The sequence below is a fragment of the Falco rusticolus genome, chromosome 13 (genome assembly GCF_015220075.1).
Source record: "Falco rusticolus isolate bFalRus1 chromosome 13, bFalRus1.pri, whole genome shotgun sequence".
Taxonomy (NCBI): Eukaryota; Metazoa; Chordata; class Aves; order Falconiformes; family Falconidae; genus Falco; species Falco rusticolus.
This window is the reverse complement of record NC_051199.1, coordinates 23,663,862-23,679,803: the sequence shown is the minus strand read 5'-3', so window position 1 is coordinate 23,679,803 and position 15,942 is coordinate 23,663,862. Positions and strand designations below refer to the sequence as shown.

The 15,942-nt window shown below is 36.3% G+C and overlaps 1 protein-coding gene across 2 annotated transcripts in view; it reads left to right on the top strand.

Moving 5' to 3' along the window:
- The window catches only part of NLGN1 (neuroligin 1), a 327,166-nt gene that overhangs the window by 99,994 nt on the left and 211,230 nt on the right, over nucleotides 1-15,942 (top strand). The window lies entirely within an intron of this gene.

Sequence of the window (15,942 nt, the reverse complement as noted above, 5' to 3'; positions counted from 1 at the left end):
CAACTGCTTCTGAAAAATGCTTTTTATACGTGTGCAAGTGCCTGCAATATTTCTAGAAAGATCTCAGACATCGGAATGCTGGGTGAACGACTTATTTTTAATAGCAAAATGTTGACCTAGGATTGGTGTGTGCTTCAGAAAACATGACAAACCAGAAATTCATCCTTTTACAAAAGGCTACCCAAAGGCCTTGCAAAGTAGCTGCAACTTGCCAGGACAAGGCCTATATTACAAAAGCTTGCTGGCTTTTTCATTTCTAGACAAGGCTGCATTTGTATTCACTGGGGGTATTTCACATAATCAGGGTGTCACGGTTTACTAAAATGGTTCTAGAGTTGTAAATATATCCCCCCCTTATAATTTAGCTACTATGTTACAACGTAGGGTCTAATACAACAGCTAGCTGTCTCACTTTTTTCCTGGTTTAACACCAGACCAAAAAAAAATCTGCAGTTCATCTTGACTATATAAGTCATTACTATAACAAGTAAGGAATCAATTTATACCATGTTTCTAATACTTCTCTTAATGAGATTTTAATGTGTTTTTTTTTTAATTTTTATTAAAAAGAGACATTTCAAATGTTGCTGGAGTAACTTCAGTTTGCCTTTCACAGATGGTAATTAACCTTTGACTAACTTAAGTATTCGTAGATGTAGGAATTTTTAATGCAGTAAATGTTACAGTGATTTTATTGTTATATCCCATACTGGAAGACTTTACCATACTATCATACCACTGAAAGAAGGAAGGAGAAATGATTTTATAAAATTTGAAATATTAGTTTACATTTATTAGTATGTCCTAAAGTTAAATTAAGTGTTTTGGAATATTTTTCTTGGTTGTCTGGCATTCTGTTGCTATCCAGTTGCTTAATCCCTCATCCTGCAAAATATTTAGGCAAAAAAAGGCATGGTTAAGGTATAATTTTACAACTTTACATTTATTTTTTAGGAAGCTCTACACAGAGCTTTAGGTACCATAAAGTGTAATTTTTAACCTAAATGAAAAGCACTAGCATTGTTAAAATATTTTTTTTAAATCGGCTGGCAACTCTCTACAGAAAATCTTCTTTCCTTCTATCCTCTTTCTTAGAGTACATTTTGAGACTTCTCTGAATTATCTTCTTTGAAATGTCTTTTGAAGGTCCTGTTCATGTAAGCAGGATGAATCCAATGACACTCACAGGAGTTACTCATGTATTTAAAGATGCTTGAATTCTTAAATCCTGAATGTTTTGTTACATTATTACGATAGCCTTGATCTCCCATCTGTTCAACATGTACCATCCTTAGGTACGTGAGGTGATTTTCATCTCCTTATTTTACTTTCTATGTGAAACTGCTCAAAGAAATGCTGCCTTTGAGCCCGAGTTGTACTGTTTTGAAAAGTTTGTTTTCTTTATAAATTATATATATATAAAAAAAACCCCACAACATTTTAAACAGCTTAATGGCTTATGATGGTAATAAAAGAACTTTCTCTTAATTTTCAACATTTCAGCATTTTAGAGGAGTAAATCAGAAGAAAGTATGTGGTCATTATGGCTTAGTATTCTGTGTTCTGCCTAGTGTATTTTTAGGAGCTGAGATTTGCCTCTGATTACAATCTCGACTTTTGTCTATTCACTAACACTATTAGTCACTCAACTAGTCACCTGGTTATCTTAAATTAATGGTGTCAATGGACATGTTTTCAGATTTGAGTTTGAAACGTCATATTTCTGGCAATGCACTGCACTAATTATTCAAATATCTTTGTTATACAGAGCATGACTTGATGCAAAAATACCATCTTCCTCATGTTGAAATCTAGGAAATCCAAAGTTTCTCGATACTTCCAGAGTTCTATAAAATTTTCCTGAAAGTTGATAGGGAAACCTGATAAGCAGGATTGTCCTACCAAATACTAATTTGTTAAGTAGTGTTGTTCACTGTCTAAGGCGCAGATGTGGTTTTGTCCCTGTGCTTTCTTCCTACTTATTCTGCCCACCCTGCCTCTTCTCCAAGACTCAATATCCACTTTTTCACCTGACACGTAACCAGGCAAACAGACGTTGACAGGGGCTGAAGGAGAACGCGCAGCCAGGAGTGTGCTGCAGGATGCCAGAACCATTTCCACTGTTCGTAGTCAGGCCAGTGCCTGTGGTGCCTGGCTTTAATGGAGCTGCTATCTCATATACAGCTGTCCTTTGCCATGCCATGGGATTTCTGTTCTACAAAATAGGTTAAACTGGGAAAATCTGTTCCATTCAATATTTGTGCTCTTTGGCAGTTTCTTATTTCTGGACCTCATCAACCAAAAGCATGAAGGTGGTAAGGAAGATGGGAGCTGTTAGCTTTGGTCCCCGTTGTACTTCGGGGGAGATATTCATGTGTTTAAGTATGACTTCTATGTAATGCAGCTTGCAAGACTAGTCTCTAGTAAAGAACTTGGATATATATTTACAGACATTCATTGTGACTCATCAAGTAAATCATACTCATTTTCCAAATTAGTGCTGTATGCCTATCAAATATATACTTTCCAGACAGCTGTGGTCCATTAAATATATCATTTTCTTTTTAAGAAAATTAAAATTTGAAGTTAAAGTGAAACTTTGGGGCAAATTGTTAGCAGAAGGAGATTGGGACATTTTTCAAATGAGAAATTTTAGTGGGTATAAAATTAAGTTTGTTTTGGCTTGAGCAAGTGGTTGTAAGAAGACAGATTTAAATGGAACCTCTTGCTACCAAAATGGTACATGTTTCTAGATATTTATTCTCCCTTCATAGGTCCCAGTAATGTAATTTTTGCTCTGAGGGATGATGGGAGGGCAGGGTCTTAGGAACTTTTAATTCAAGCTTGAAACCCAACATAGGCTCTGCAGTTTATTGTTTGACATAATAGATATGACAGACACAACTGGTTGGAAGACTTTAAAGGTTCAGTGAATTTTACATATGACGCATACTTATTTGAATCACCCATCTGTGCTTTCAATGATGTGCACTAATTATTCAAGACAAAGTATCAGACTAACATATAGGTGTAATGCTACACAGTATATTCACTTTAATGAGAGTTTATAAATTCATGTCTGCATGAAATGAACTCCACACAAAAATTAACAATGAACTGACAGGTTTTACAAAACTATAAATTGATGTGTCAGGAATGAATAAAAAAATCTTACTGTGTTTTCATATGAGGGATGTGTACTCCTCACCACCCATGTCAATTTAAATCTAATCTCTGGAAATTGGGAGAGGGATTCACCTCCAGATAAGACACTGTCATGTAGGAGTTACCCTTGTAGCTGTCTGTGTGAGCCAACTATCTAACACCCGTGCGGTTTGAGGAGAGATGGTGTAGGAGAGCGCCAATGTTCGTGGTGCCTACAGCTGTAGGGGTCTACATGTTGGCTACATGGGGTGTATATCTGCATGGTTCCATAAGTATTGAAAAGTCCATTATCAACATGGTCCTTGGTCATGTAGACACCGAACTTGCATGGGGGGGAACTACATTTAGCCTTTAAAGGTCATAACTCCTAAAATTCTAGCTCCCTTGAGTTTGGACATCCTGCTGCAGAACTTAAATCACTAATGAAATGCCAGTGCATTCTGCCTTGCTCACATTATGGCACTAAATCATTTTTTTGTTCATCAGTGGTACCAGTGAAAGACACGGCTAGAGAATGGCACTTTACAAACCAAAGGTATGCTGACACTGTGAAGAGTGATATATTTGATTGCAACTTACGTTAGGCTCCTTGAGTAGTTCTAAGCTAGCTGTTGCGTTGTTACTCCCAGCTCTTCAACAGAATTACAACTGTCACTGAAATTTAAGCTTCTGTGTATGTTATTCAGACAGCAGGAAAGCCAGCTCAGGTGTGATTTCCTGGTGTCAATCCTACAGCTGTTGTTGGGGAGCAGCCTCTGGCGATGAATAGCTGCAGTCTGCTAAAATTCACAGCCGGTGGGAAATCTGCAAAACTCAGAAGTTATTCTTATATTAATGGCATGTGAAGAGTTGGGATGAAGTCAGAGGTTAAGCTGAAAGGCTTGCAGGGAAGGAGAATGGCCAAGAAGTCATCCCTGTAACTTCTATAAAAGCAGCTCCACACTGAGGACACAAGCCTAGGCTCAGAATGCAATCATTTGGAACCTAGTCCAAACCCAATGAATCATAACCTGACATATAAATAGTTTTACTTACAAATAATGCTAATTGCAAAGTTGTTGCTAGTGCTTTACACTGAAACATAAATCAACTCTCCTTTTTAATAGTTTGTGACAATATAAACCTATTAACCTTCTGTTAAATGAAGCAGTTTGTTCATGTTTGTCATATAGGAGTCTGATACATCTGTAATTGTTACTTAAAGAAAGTGTAAGACTGCATAACAGTGATACAAGAATAGAACTATTCTATCACAAACTTTTAATATTAAAAGACTTACTGGATATCCTGATCCATGATCCTTACCAGTATTGTTTCCAGAAACAGCAGATTTCACCAATAAAGTAAACACGTTTATTATTTTGGGGGAGTTCTATCAGTAATAAGTTGCTTTTCTTTTGCTTTCAAACTATTACGTCTGCATCTACTCTTCTCTCCATCAGATACTATTTTTAATGTCTCACAAATAGCAAAGAATATAGATGTCATCTATGCCCACGTATATTTCTAAAGCTTTTTCCTCCATCTAAATCACAAAGTTAACTACTACACTTAGCTACATCTATATATCTGAAGGAATGAGTTAAAAGCTTCAGAAATCTGTAGAAGTTAATGATTGTTCCCATTTGTCTACATTAAATACCCTGCGTTTACAGTTAGTTAATCTTGTAGCTGAAGAGCTGGAATTCATTTACACACTACCAAATTCTATCAATCCCCCAATGCTAACACAACTAAAATCTTAAACAAAAATTATAATTTAAAATTTTTGCCTCCTGCTATGGAAACTATTCATTACTGATGCTGAAATGAAAACAAGGACTGAGATTATCTGTTCCGTTGGGTCCATAAGCAAAAGCAATTTTTACTACCCCAGAGGAACAGGATGTTAGCTGTCTATTACAGGAGTTACTTTAACTTTCCCCAGTTTGTTTGGTAGCTTGGTAGTGTAAAGCATTGTTCTGGTGTTAGTAGTTCCCTATGCTTGCTGTAGGCATCCACCCTGCTCAGCAGGACAGAGCTTGGATCACCACAATATTTTTGCAGTAACTTTAGTTGACTTGCGAAAGTTGTTATAAAGTTTCCATAACTTAGTTGTTACAAAATGCCATATTTAATTTAGTTACTGGTTTTGTTATCAAAAGGACCTATGCGTGAAACTTTGGGCCATTATTATAATTAGTAGTTCACACTGTTTGTGTAAATCCCTCTATATTGTTAGGGAAAAGAAAGTACCTTTACCCCACTAGAGTCAGCTTTAAACAGAGAAATATAGCTCGATATAACCCCCCCAGTAACTGTGTCCATACTGTGATCCTAAGCAGTAAACTTCTGAGAAGGAAAATAAATCACAATAGAAGTAAGAATAACTTTTTGTCCAATGCTGGGAAATGTTATGCTTTTATCTGCTGCACACTTTGTCGCTTTCCTTCAGAAAGCAAGGTATTGTCAGCATATAAAGAATTCGAATGTCATATTGTCCCAAACTCGTCAACTCTCATCTAAATGGCTGTTGTGAAAATAGAAGCAAGGGCTATTGTAACATTTTGCCCTTAAATTTGCTATGCTTTTTGTAAATAATACATTGTAGTCCCCAGACTTGACATTTTGTAAATCTATTTTATCGTTGACTATCATTCCCGATCACCAACTTCTAAGTAAGGTATTCAATTATTAAATAGTAAGCATGAAAGCAAAGTTTCTACTGGAAGGGTTTCAAGCCTTCTGTCCATATAAGAGTCGACAGTAGCTGTGTAAATATGTGGTCCCAAGTACCACCGCCTGCTGTAAGTTCTGCTAGATTAGAAGTGATGTGCTGATTTCCTTTCATGCTCATTCAGTATAAGGATTTTATCTATCCATTTGGGAATCCTTAATATAACATGCAGAGTACTTCAACTGTAGTTTCAAAACAAGTACCATGCTAATACTGAAAACATGTCAAAATGAAAATGATTTTTCTTATGACAAGTATTTGATCCCACTAATCTTCAAGTACTGGCTGTGCTGTTCGTGTTTTGTGACTGCTCCGTTGCTGAGATGTTTTGAGTTTTCCTGCCTAAAATTATGCTCTTCTAAAAATACAGTATATAAATACAAGAAAATAAGTGAGGCCAGGCACTTTTCTTCTGACGGCTTTTTACATAAACACTGCCCCCTCAGTTCTCCCATCACTGCTTCTCAGAGCTTGCACTTTGATTCTGTCAAAAGGTGTGGTAATGAAAGCAGATGTAAATATGTTTCTAAAAGCTGGTGACCACAGTCCCAGTTAAATGGTCTTCTAAGGATAGTTTGAATAGTGGAGAAACATTTGATCTGAAGTATCTCTATTCCTTTTAAGATACAAGTTAATGGAAAGATCGCAGTTCTGAACACCAGATTATTAGTATCAGTATTTATTTTTAAATGTAGTTATATTTCAATAATGCTCAGAGCTTTAAAGCTGTAGGAAGAATCTCCCTGTGTTAAAAATGCATATAGGAGAAACTGCCTGTATTTGTGTGTGCGTGCTATATTTATATAGTCATATATAACTAAAACAAATCATCCACCTTCACTTTCCAGGAAGAAACTTTGTTATGTGAATGTTTGACAACATTTAAATATGATTATATGTGCAGATAGATGTAAAGTATCTGAAGTGCTATCTCCCATTGAGATCTCAAGAAACAAACCTGGGTATGATAGAAAGAAAAAGGGAACTGTGGCTTAGGTACCATCATCAGCATTAGATGGCTGGGAAGTTCTGGCTAACGCTGAAGAAAGGCCTTTGCAATTAATGGTGGCGGATGCAGTTCCATCTAGTTTAGCCTACTGTGAATGACTCAGCATACATGACATCTACCTTGGTCGCTCACTACAGAATCAGATTTTCTTTGCACTACTCAACACAGCAAGAAATGCAGTGACGTGGAGTTAATATGAGGGAATGGAAAAGCTGAGGAACAAGGTGTTTGCCTATAAACTCCCTGCCTTTCTGCCTGCTGATGTTTGCAAGGAGAGGGTCGGACTGCCGTCAGCTGTACAACATGAAATATTCTCCTCCCTTTTACCACTTTTCTAAAGAAATTCAGCTCTGTGAGGTAGCTGGAAAATTAAGTTTTACTGATAGTGGCTCATTCAGAAACCTAAAAAAATAAGCCATGTATGTTATGTATGATCTGTATGGTATGTAAACCATAGAGTGTGGCTTTTTAGATGGTAAAATACTGCACAGGTTGCAGCGGTACAGTGAATTATATAGAGCTCAAAGCATGTGGCTTAAAACCAGATGACATGAAGTACATTAGGGAAAGGGGTAGGAGAACTTATTTCATTCCAAACTCTATATGAAAATATTATGCACAATTAACTTGATTTTCTCTGCAATGTTCAATTACATGGTTACATGAAGGCCATTTTACTCTGCTATTTGGGCTATGAAACTGGGTCTCAGGAGAGCTGGACTGTATGCTCAGCTGTGCCATAAACAAAACTGTATAGCTGCTGTAACACCAGCCCCTGCAGTTAATAGAATTAGCCTGGGAGAAGGCTTTCCAGCAGAAGGCAAATTGAGAGTGTTTGTCCATAGCAAAGGTAATTTTACTTGTGCAAGAATCCCAAAGCGCTCTCACCTGCCAAGACTGCTGTTCTGGGCTAATTTCTTTCCAGAGATATTTGGGGCAAAATTACAAAGGTTACTTGTCCAGTTGTTGTTTTGGGCTGAGAAGAGAAGGGACAATGAAATAAAAAGTAAAATAAGATGGATTTTTTTAAAAAAAGTATGGTTTAAATTATATTTTGGTAGTTAAGAGCTTGTGGAGAATGCTTTCTGATAGCTTGTCTTATTGCTGTAGACAACCCCTGTCTGAAAACAATAACAAAAAATCACAACAAGCAGCAAAAAACCAAACCTTAGCAGTTTTACCTAAATTAATGGTGGCTTTCTCAGCTGTGTCTCCTCATATATCCTTGTATGAAAGATGCATTTACTGCATCCCTAACTTGCACTGTTATTCCAGCAACACTATAGAGAACTTTGAAAGAAAGTAAAGATTAATGTTGGTATATTAATAGCAATTGTAAACCTCCCTTTTGGAACTGTAATTTGCATCTTAAATTATAAATTTTCAGTTCTATTGCATGAACTAAATATGATAGCTATTTTTAAGCTTGTGGTCTCAAGTGATTCCATATCTTCCATAAAACTAAGAAGCAATTGATCATGAGAGCTGTAGAAAATGGAGGTTGAATTTTGTTTGTAAACAGACAGAAAATACATTTATAAAAACCAAAAATTTATTTACAGAGCTTTGGTAGTATGTGGAAGAGACTGAAATTATTTTTTTTAATTATTATTAGATTTATCCACAGAATAACTGAGGGAAGTCAGAAATTTGCGATACTCGTTTCTGCTTAGCTTTAACTCCTGAGCTCACCTCTTGGCCCAGATGTAGTTGGGAGCAGTTCTGTTAATGATACTGGATCTATCTTTATGTTATTAGGAGGTTTATCCTGTTGCCTTAAGAGAACTTACTTGTAGACTTAAAGTTAAGCATGTGCATAAGTGTTTATTAGGATTTGGATTGTCATCATTACCTGGAGAGAGAGAGAATTGACTCATGATCTCGAAGCTCGGGTGATGGCACAGCTGTGTAATGTTGCATTCAATTCATTACAGCAGTGTGTCACCATGCAATATGAGTATCTGTAAACCAACATGAATTATTAATGCAAGTAAAATGTTAAAAGCTGTATGAACTTGTGATATAAGCAAGTGAGGTGGCACTGGAGTGGTAAATACTGAAGATAACAGCCATGTAACAGCTTACAAATTTCATTTTTCATGCCTGTTACCTGCCCATCCCTCACTTCTGGAGCTCTGTACTGCAGCTGTGGTGTGTGTCCCCTGTGCCAGCCTTGGCCAGCAGAGTCTTGGTCTGTTTGAAGCATTCTTTTTCTCATGTATAATTCTAATGGGTGGGACAGCCACTGCTTTACCGTAAGTGCCCATTCCTTTCCTTAATTTCAGTGAAAAGAAAATGAATGAATGACTTTCATTCCTCCTTCCCCTATCCACTGTAACTGTTTTACTTCCTGTTGGTTAGAGCAGAACTCGGAGTGGTTCAGAAGCTACGATGCGTAGAATAATTATCAGATTGCTGGCTCTTCCACTGAATTGCTGCTTATCCTAAGTATATTCCATGCATGAGCTATGTTTTCATTGCAAGCCTATAAGGATTAGCAGGTAGCTCACCTAGGATATTAGCTTTGTATTTTATGGAAAGTTTTATGGACCTGTGCTGTCTTTGAACCTGTCTTGGCAAATCTCATTCATCAGAGCAGTACCACTGTGTCTGCACTGCTGTGCCAGGGCAGAGCGGAGCTGAGCTTTGCTCATCCAAAATTCTATCTGGCAGGACACTGTAAGGGTGCCGGCGCAGGCAGCCAGCCAGATGGATGAGGCATGCAATCTGTGTGCCTCTTCAGGGTTGAGCCCGTCGGCTGTGGATGGGGGGCCCAGGGGAGCATGGCTCACCCAGTGATCTGTACTTATCCTGCCTACTTTTCTAGTAATACTGCATGACTCTGCGTAAGACATATCATGTAAGCAAAAGCCTCTAGAAAAGTGAATTGGATTTATGGAGTGGCTTATTGCAAGGGAAGGGGCTTTAAAGAGAGCCTGAAATGAAGCTTGGTTTGGGCTGCTCTCCACGGGACACGTGAGCATATAAAGTGTCTTCACCTCTGAGGATACATAGAATTTCAGGCTGTGCATAAAGTAGGAAGCAGAGGAGTCAAACTCTCCCTATGTTTCCAAATTCGGATCTCATTGAAATTCACACAAATCTAGTGTTCAGTAATGAAACTCTTCAGATTTAAGGGAAATTAAGACACAGCTAGTGTGATTAACCTTGTGAATAAAAAGGTTTGGAATTAGACATTCTTTCTGTGTGACATTACAGCAGTATGCTGTTATAAAGGACACAGCAGGAGTTAGTCTTGGAAGTGTCATAATAGCTTCTTTAGTGACAAAGCATTTATACATGTAAATTTCCAAAGAAAGTTGGCAACCCTTTTGTGGGTTCAATTTGCACCTGTCATTCACTTGCAGATGCAAATTTGAATTACTTGCAGCCTTAATTAAAGAACTTGATTGTCATCACAAATCAGGTAGTAAGATGTGAAAAAACGGAGGTTTGTGCCATCATTTGTTGTTAAAACATGAGTGCAAATGTTTTCATCCAAAAGCAAAGTTGACCAGAGCTTTGCCCTGCTAATAAGTACAAATACTAAAATAAGAACAATATGGAAATAAAAGGGATTTAAGTGGGAAAAACAATGAGAAAAGATGTGAGCATGTGGTGAAAGCAAGACAGTAATAAGGGAAATATTATAAAGTATATATTTTTTTATATATATTTACTAGTGTGACAAAGTATAATCAAGATTTTTTCCAGTTAAATGTTTCTTAAGACCCAGCTGCCTTTTGTACCTTCCAAATTTCTTTTCTGTAAGGAATTCAGGTTCTTGTATTTTAGCTGAGAGTTTTCTAACTTTCAATTTGATTAGTTTGGTGGTAAGTTTGATGATAAGATGGTTTTATAAAGTTATTAATCAGATGACTATTTTGCTGTATCTTTCCAAATTGTCATTACATTCATAAGAAAAAATTTTATATAGTTATGTTTTGATTTCAATATATAAAAATTGGATTTTTGAATTCTCTTCACTGAAAATGTTGAGGTCTGGAGATTGTTAATTATAAGTCATCATTAATATCTTCTAAATTAAAAACAGGAGATAGGTACAACGTGTTATTGGGCCTCAGCTAACATCTGCTAGACTGTGGTAATTCAGCATAGATTTTGTTGTGGTTTTTTTTGAAGTTGGAGTGTGTGTTGCATAAAAATGATAGTTGAAATAACAAAGGACTGGTTATTTTATATTTGGATCTGAGGGTAGAGCCTAAAAAGGTGATACAATTTCACCTCACAAATCTTCAGTGATCAATTAAATAATGAGATAATGATGAAGAAATAGCAACGGATGGATGGAGGCACTTATCTAAGTCTAAAGATAAATATATAAATGTATTTAACATGTGCACTACCAGATTCCATGGTGTTGCAACTCACTTAGTGAATTTTTCTAATACTTGTATTATTTCTGCAGTTGGCCTTAATCTCATTTCTTTCCCTTTCTATTGATCAGACACCTTAATACAAAGAATGATTATTACTGTGGTGATTCTGAAATTGCTAGATCCATGGAGTCAACTTAATGTAAAATGTCCTTTTTTTCTTTCACACTTTTCTCATTACTGAAGGAAAATATATTGGCCTGCACAATGACTGTATACATGAGTACAGATCTATTAAGTTTTGAGGATTTGAACTGTTGTTTTACAAAATGGTGTCAACATGTAGTGTGACTTTTTTACGCTGAATAGCTTTTTCAAGCCAAAAAGCTAATGACATCCCCAGCTTCCATGCCTCCCACACACAGGCAGTCCAAAAGGCCACAGATAATTTCTGCCGAATCAAGACCATAAAGAGAGAATTTATAATCAGCTTTAATATATTTGGGAGCTAAACCACCTTAGTCCTTCATCAAAAGGAATGATAACACCCAGAATTAATACAGCTAGATTTAATTATTTCTGAACGCATATTTCTGAACTCTTTAGCTAACTGGACAGGAGGTATGTTATTGCTCTTACTTTGAGCAGAGGAAAGTCACCTGCAAGCATACAGTAGTCAACTATCGAGACTTTAAAATGTGTCATGTTACTTCCTTAACATTGATTGCAATACAAATAGAATAAATATTTGAATAATACTTTAAATAATGTAAGAACTGTTTTTAAATCAAATGAGTAGAGGGTTTGTTAAGATTACCTCCTGCACATAGCTTTCCTTTAGCTTTTGTAGCAAGACTATTCATTGCCTTTAGGAGATCTAAAATGTAGTAATCACTTCTTCCGCTAGCTAAACCAACTTAGGGGTCTACTTTCCCATTAGCGTTAACGAGAGTTATGGGTATGCAGCAACATGAGACTAAATGAGACTAAACCTTAGAGAGCCTCTTGATAAGTAAATCATCTTTGTGTCAGCATTTTAGAGGCTTTAGTATCCTCTTTTCCGCCCATTATTTATGGTACCTGATTACTCTGTTGACATTGAGTATTTATTACATAAACTTTAGCTAAAATTTAGGCCATCTCAATAAGGTAGTGTATCTATTTGAAGGCTTATGTCTTATACATTGTAAAATGGTCCTTTTGTAATGGATGCCCATTTTTGTAAGTGAAATTCTCAGAGGAGGAATAAGTGGGCCTTCACAGAAGGTGAAGACAAGCTATAGTGGAAAGTAACCGTGGACAAAAGACTTTGGGCAATCATAATTCTGTAAAATGCATACTCTTCTTTTGTTTAATTGGCTTCTAGTGTATTATGCTTTAGCATCAGTATATTAAGATTAATTTCTGTTACTTGAAAAGAATATTCATATTATGGAAGAACCCCAAAGAATCATATAATGAATTGACAGACAGGGCTAAAGAAATAAATCTAGTTGAGGGATACATTTAATTTACAAAACCATAAACTTTCTATAGAATATTAATTAAAACTTGTAGAAAATAACTGAAAATTACACACCTACTAAAGAATTTCAGGCCTGACTTATTTTTACTTAAAAGTGTTATGGCTGCTATATTTTATAGGATCTTTCCATAAGATTTTATTTTGTTTATCTGATAGTGATTTCAGCATGTTTTCCTGTTTAAGGACTCAAGACGTCAGTCTTTCCTTATGATCATAGAGACACAGTGATGTTGTTAGTCAGTGTAGTCTGTTAACCAAAGAGTCGGAAGCAAAAGCTATTTCTTACTGATTTTAGAATGAGAATTACTGGTGAAACGGGTGGAAATCTAATCCAGAACTTCTTTTAAAGATTTCAGAAAATTTCTTCAGCAGCCATACATGAAATGGGCCACGCAGCACATAAACAGTCAAGCTCAGAGCTCTGCTTACTCTTTGAGGATTCAAGATCGAACCACTGGATGTTGCTGTATGCCATTTTAGACAGCTGTATGTACAATGACTCTTGAGCTGGTGTTTCTTTTAGGGACTGCAGAGCAATTTACAAATACAAATTAAGATTCACAATATCCCTATATGTATAGGTGAAGTACAGATATAATAGGTAAGTAGTTTCATGCCTGGTGCATAAGGACCAAACTCTGCTTTGGTTTCTAGACCTAACTCCTAGAAGCCGAAAATCTGCCAGAAGCGTTTTGGTTTATATTTCTTTAAGTTAGTTGTTGCTGAGATGTAATGAATATGGCCCATTATATTTGCAGACTGGAGTGAACTTGTGGCAGAAATCGTGTCTCATCTCTTTCTTAACAGAGTGCTTTCAGTGGTGCCTGGTGTGTCTGCCACATGTCTGCACCAGGGGTGAGTCATCCTGCTCAGGGGACATGGCAAGCAGAGCCCCTGTATTGTGAATTACATATGTAGTGGTATTAGAAGGCATGTTTAATCTATGACAACTCAAAAATAGGTCAGCCTGTTTGCAGAAGGAATTGTCAAGCATTGGAACAGGCTGCCCAGGAAAGTGGTTGAGTCACTGTCCCTGGAGGTATTTAAAAGACGTGTAGATGTGGCACTTAGGGAGACGGTTTAGTGGTAGACTTGGCGTGCTGGGTTGATGGTTGGGCTTGATGATCTTAAAGGGCTTTTCCAACCTAAATGATTCTGTGGTTTGATGTTTATAAGGAAGGTGGTCTGCTGTGGTTTTTTATTATTATTGTTTTCAGAGAAACTCAGAACTATATAAATAAAAAAATCACCCAGGTTATTTTTAATAGCTAGCCCCAGTTATGCTTCAATATATTGTAAAATCCGAGATCGTATGAGATTAGTCTTTTGCATTGTTATGTTTGATGCACTGTGTAACTTCTGTTGAGATCTGGAACCAAAATACCTCACAAAGGCTAGCTATTAAAAAAAATAATATGTAAAATTCATTATCTTGGTTTCATCCAGAAAAGAAATTGCCCCTCTCTGTGCAAGTTATTTGGAGAAATGTGTGCTGTTTGCCTTTCCAGATGCTACTTTGTTCCTTTCTGGTGACTTTAAAAAATTTAAAAGATAACAAGAAGCCATTAAAAATGTGTACGTATATGTATATATCTATCTATCTTTGGCTGTGTCTGGCTCTCCATTATTAAGTGCATAGCTCTGTTAAATCCATAGCTCTTAAAGTTCTTAATTTCATTCTTCCTGTTCACCATGCTGAAAACCCACCATGAAATTATTTTTATTCTTTCCATACATCTTTTACTTTTCTGGTTTTATTCTTTTAGAACTAAAGTTGCTATGGTATGAGAATGATGGGCAGCAAGACATTGAGTGTGTGCATTTGGATCGGGTCACATTATCTAGAGAGCATATATTGTAAGGGTTGTATTCAGGGCTTGTATTAGGAAAAGCTATTGCATCACCAAAGCTCTGTGCTAAACAGAGTGATTGTTGCAGATGTGACTATGAAAATGCTCCTGTTTAATTTATGATGCATAATTCTAGTGTTCTGTATTTAGAATGAGTTTAAAACTATACTCCTGACTGATGCAGTAATTAAGGTATTCAGCTTTGGTTTTTTCAGTAATATGGTCCAGTTCCTACGTTCAGTTAAAATCTCATGGTATTTCATGGGTTGTTTCTGTTTCTCAAATCCATGTACCTGGTACAAACATTTTATGAATGTCTTTTGTTAAATGCATCACTTAGATATGTGGTATTTTGCCTATAAACAACAGGTTTAATGCTGAATGACTACTATCCTGTAAATAACAGAGCTAGAGAAAGCTTTCTAACTACAAATATTTTAATACTCCATAATGCTTAGAGTTAATGCATGTCTCTTGCCTACATCTACTGCAAATATCAACACATACTGTTCATCTCCTTTTTGTTGTTGTTTTTGTCTATTGCTATTTTATGCATGAGAAAGTTCTTGGTTTTTACTCTGTGCTTGGCTGGCTTTTTCTTTTTTTGTTACTTAGTCCTGTGTTCGTACTGATTGCTTTTTTTGCATGCAAATTACAGAATGTCATGGAAATGAGAGCGCTCTGTAAAAAAAAAAAAAATAATGCTGAGTTCCAACTGTCTTTTGTGCGTAAGTGTGTAAAATGACGTAGAAATATTTTCAGAATGGCCTTTGACTTTCCTTCTGGTGCATATTTTTATTACTTGGTAAAGGAGCAGGTGTTTTTCCTGTTGGGAAAGATGATGAATCTATTAATACTTGTTAATAATACAGGTGCTGGGCATGAAAGAATTTTGTCTTGCCATCTATTTATAGAAATAAGGAATTACAATATCATGTGTCTTGCCCAAGCTAAAACTTAAATATTCAATGCAACTTTTGTATACAGTGCATGAAAGCCTGGCCCCATTGAAATCAATGGCAGAAATCATTGTCTTCAGTTGGTCTAGGATTTCGCTCTTGTTTCTAGTTTATGTCTGGATTATGGATTTTCATGTTTCTTTATAAATATCACAGCAGGTAGTCAAAGGTTTCAAGGGAATCTACAGTTCTATATAAAAGAGAATGTAATGAGTGTGTCAAAAGAAAAAAAAAGTCAAACCCATGCTTATCTTTGTAAAGCATGAGCTGAAATTGAACTCAGAAATGTGAATTAGCATTTCACAGAAAATATTGTTTTAACCAACTGTCAAGACATTTATTAGCCACCTTATTGCGTCAAATGCAAGAGGTAATTTGGCA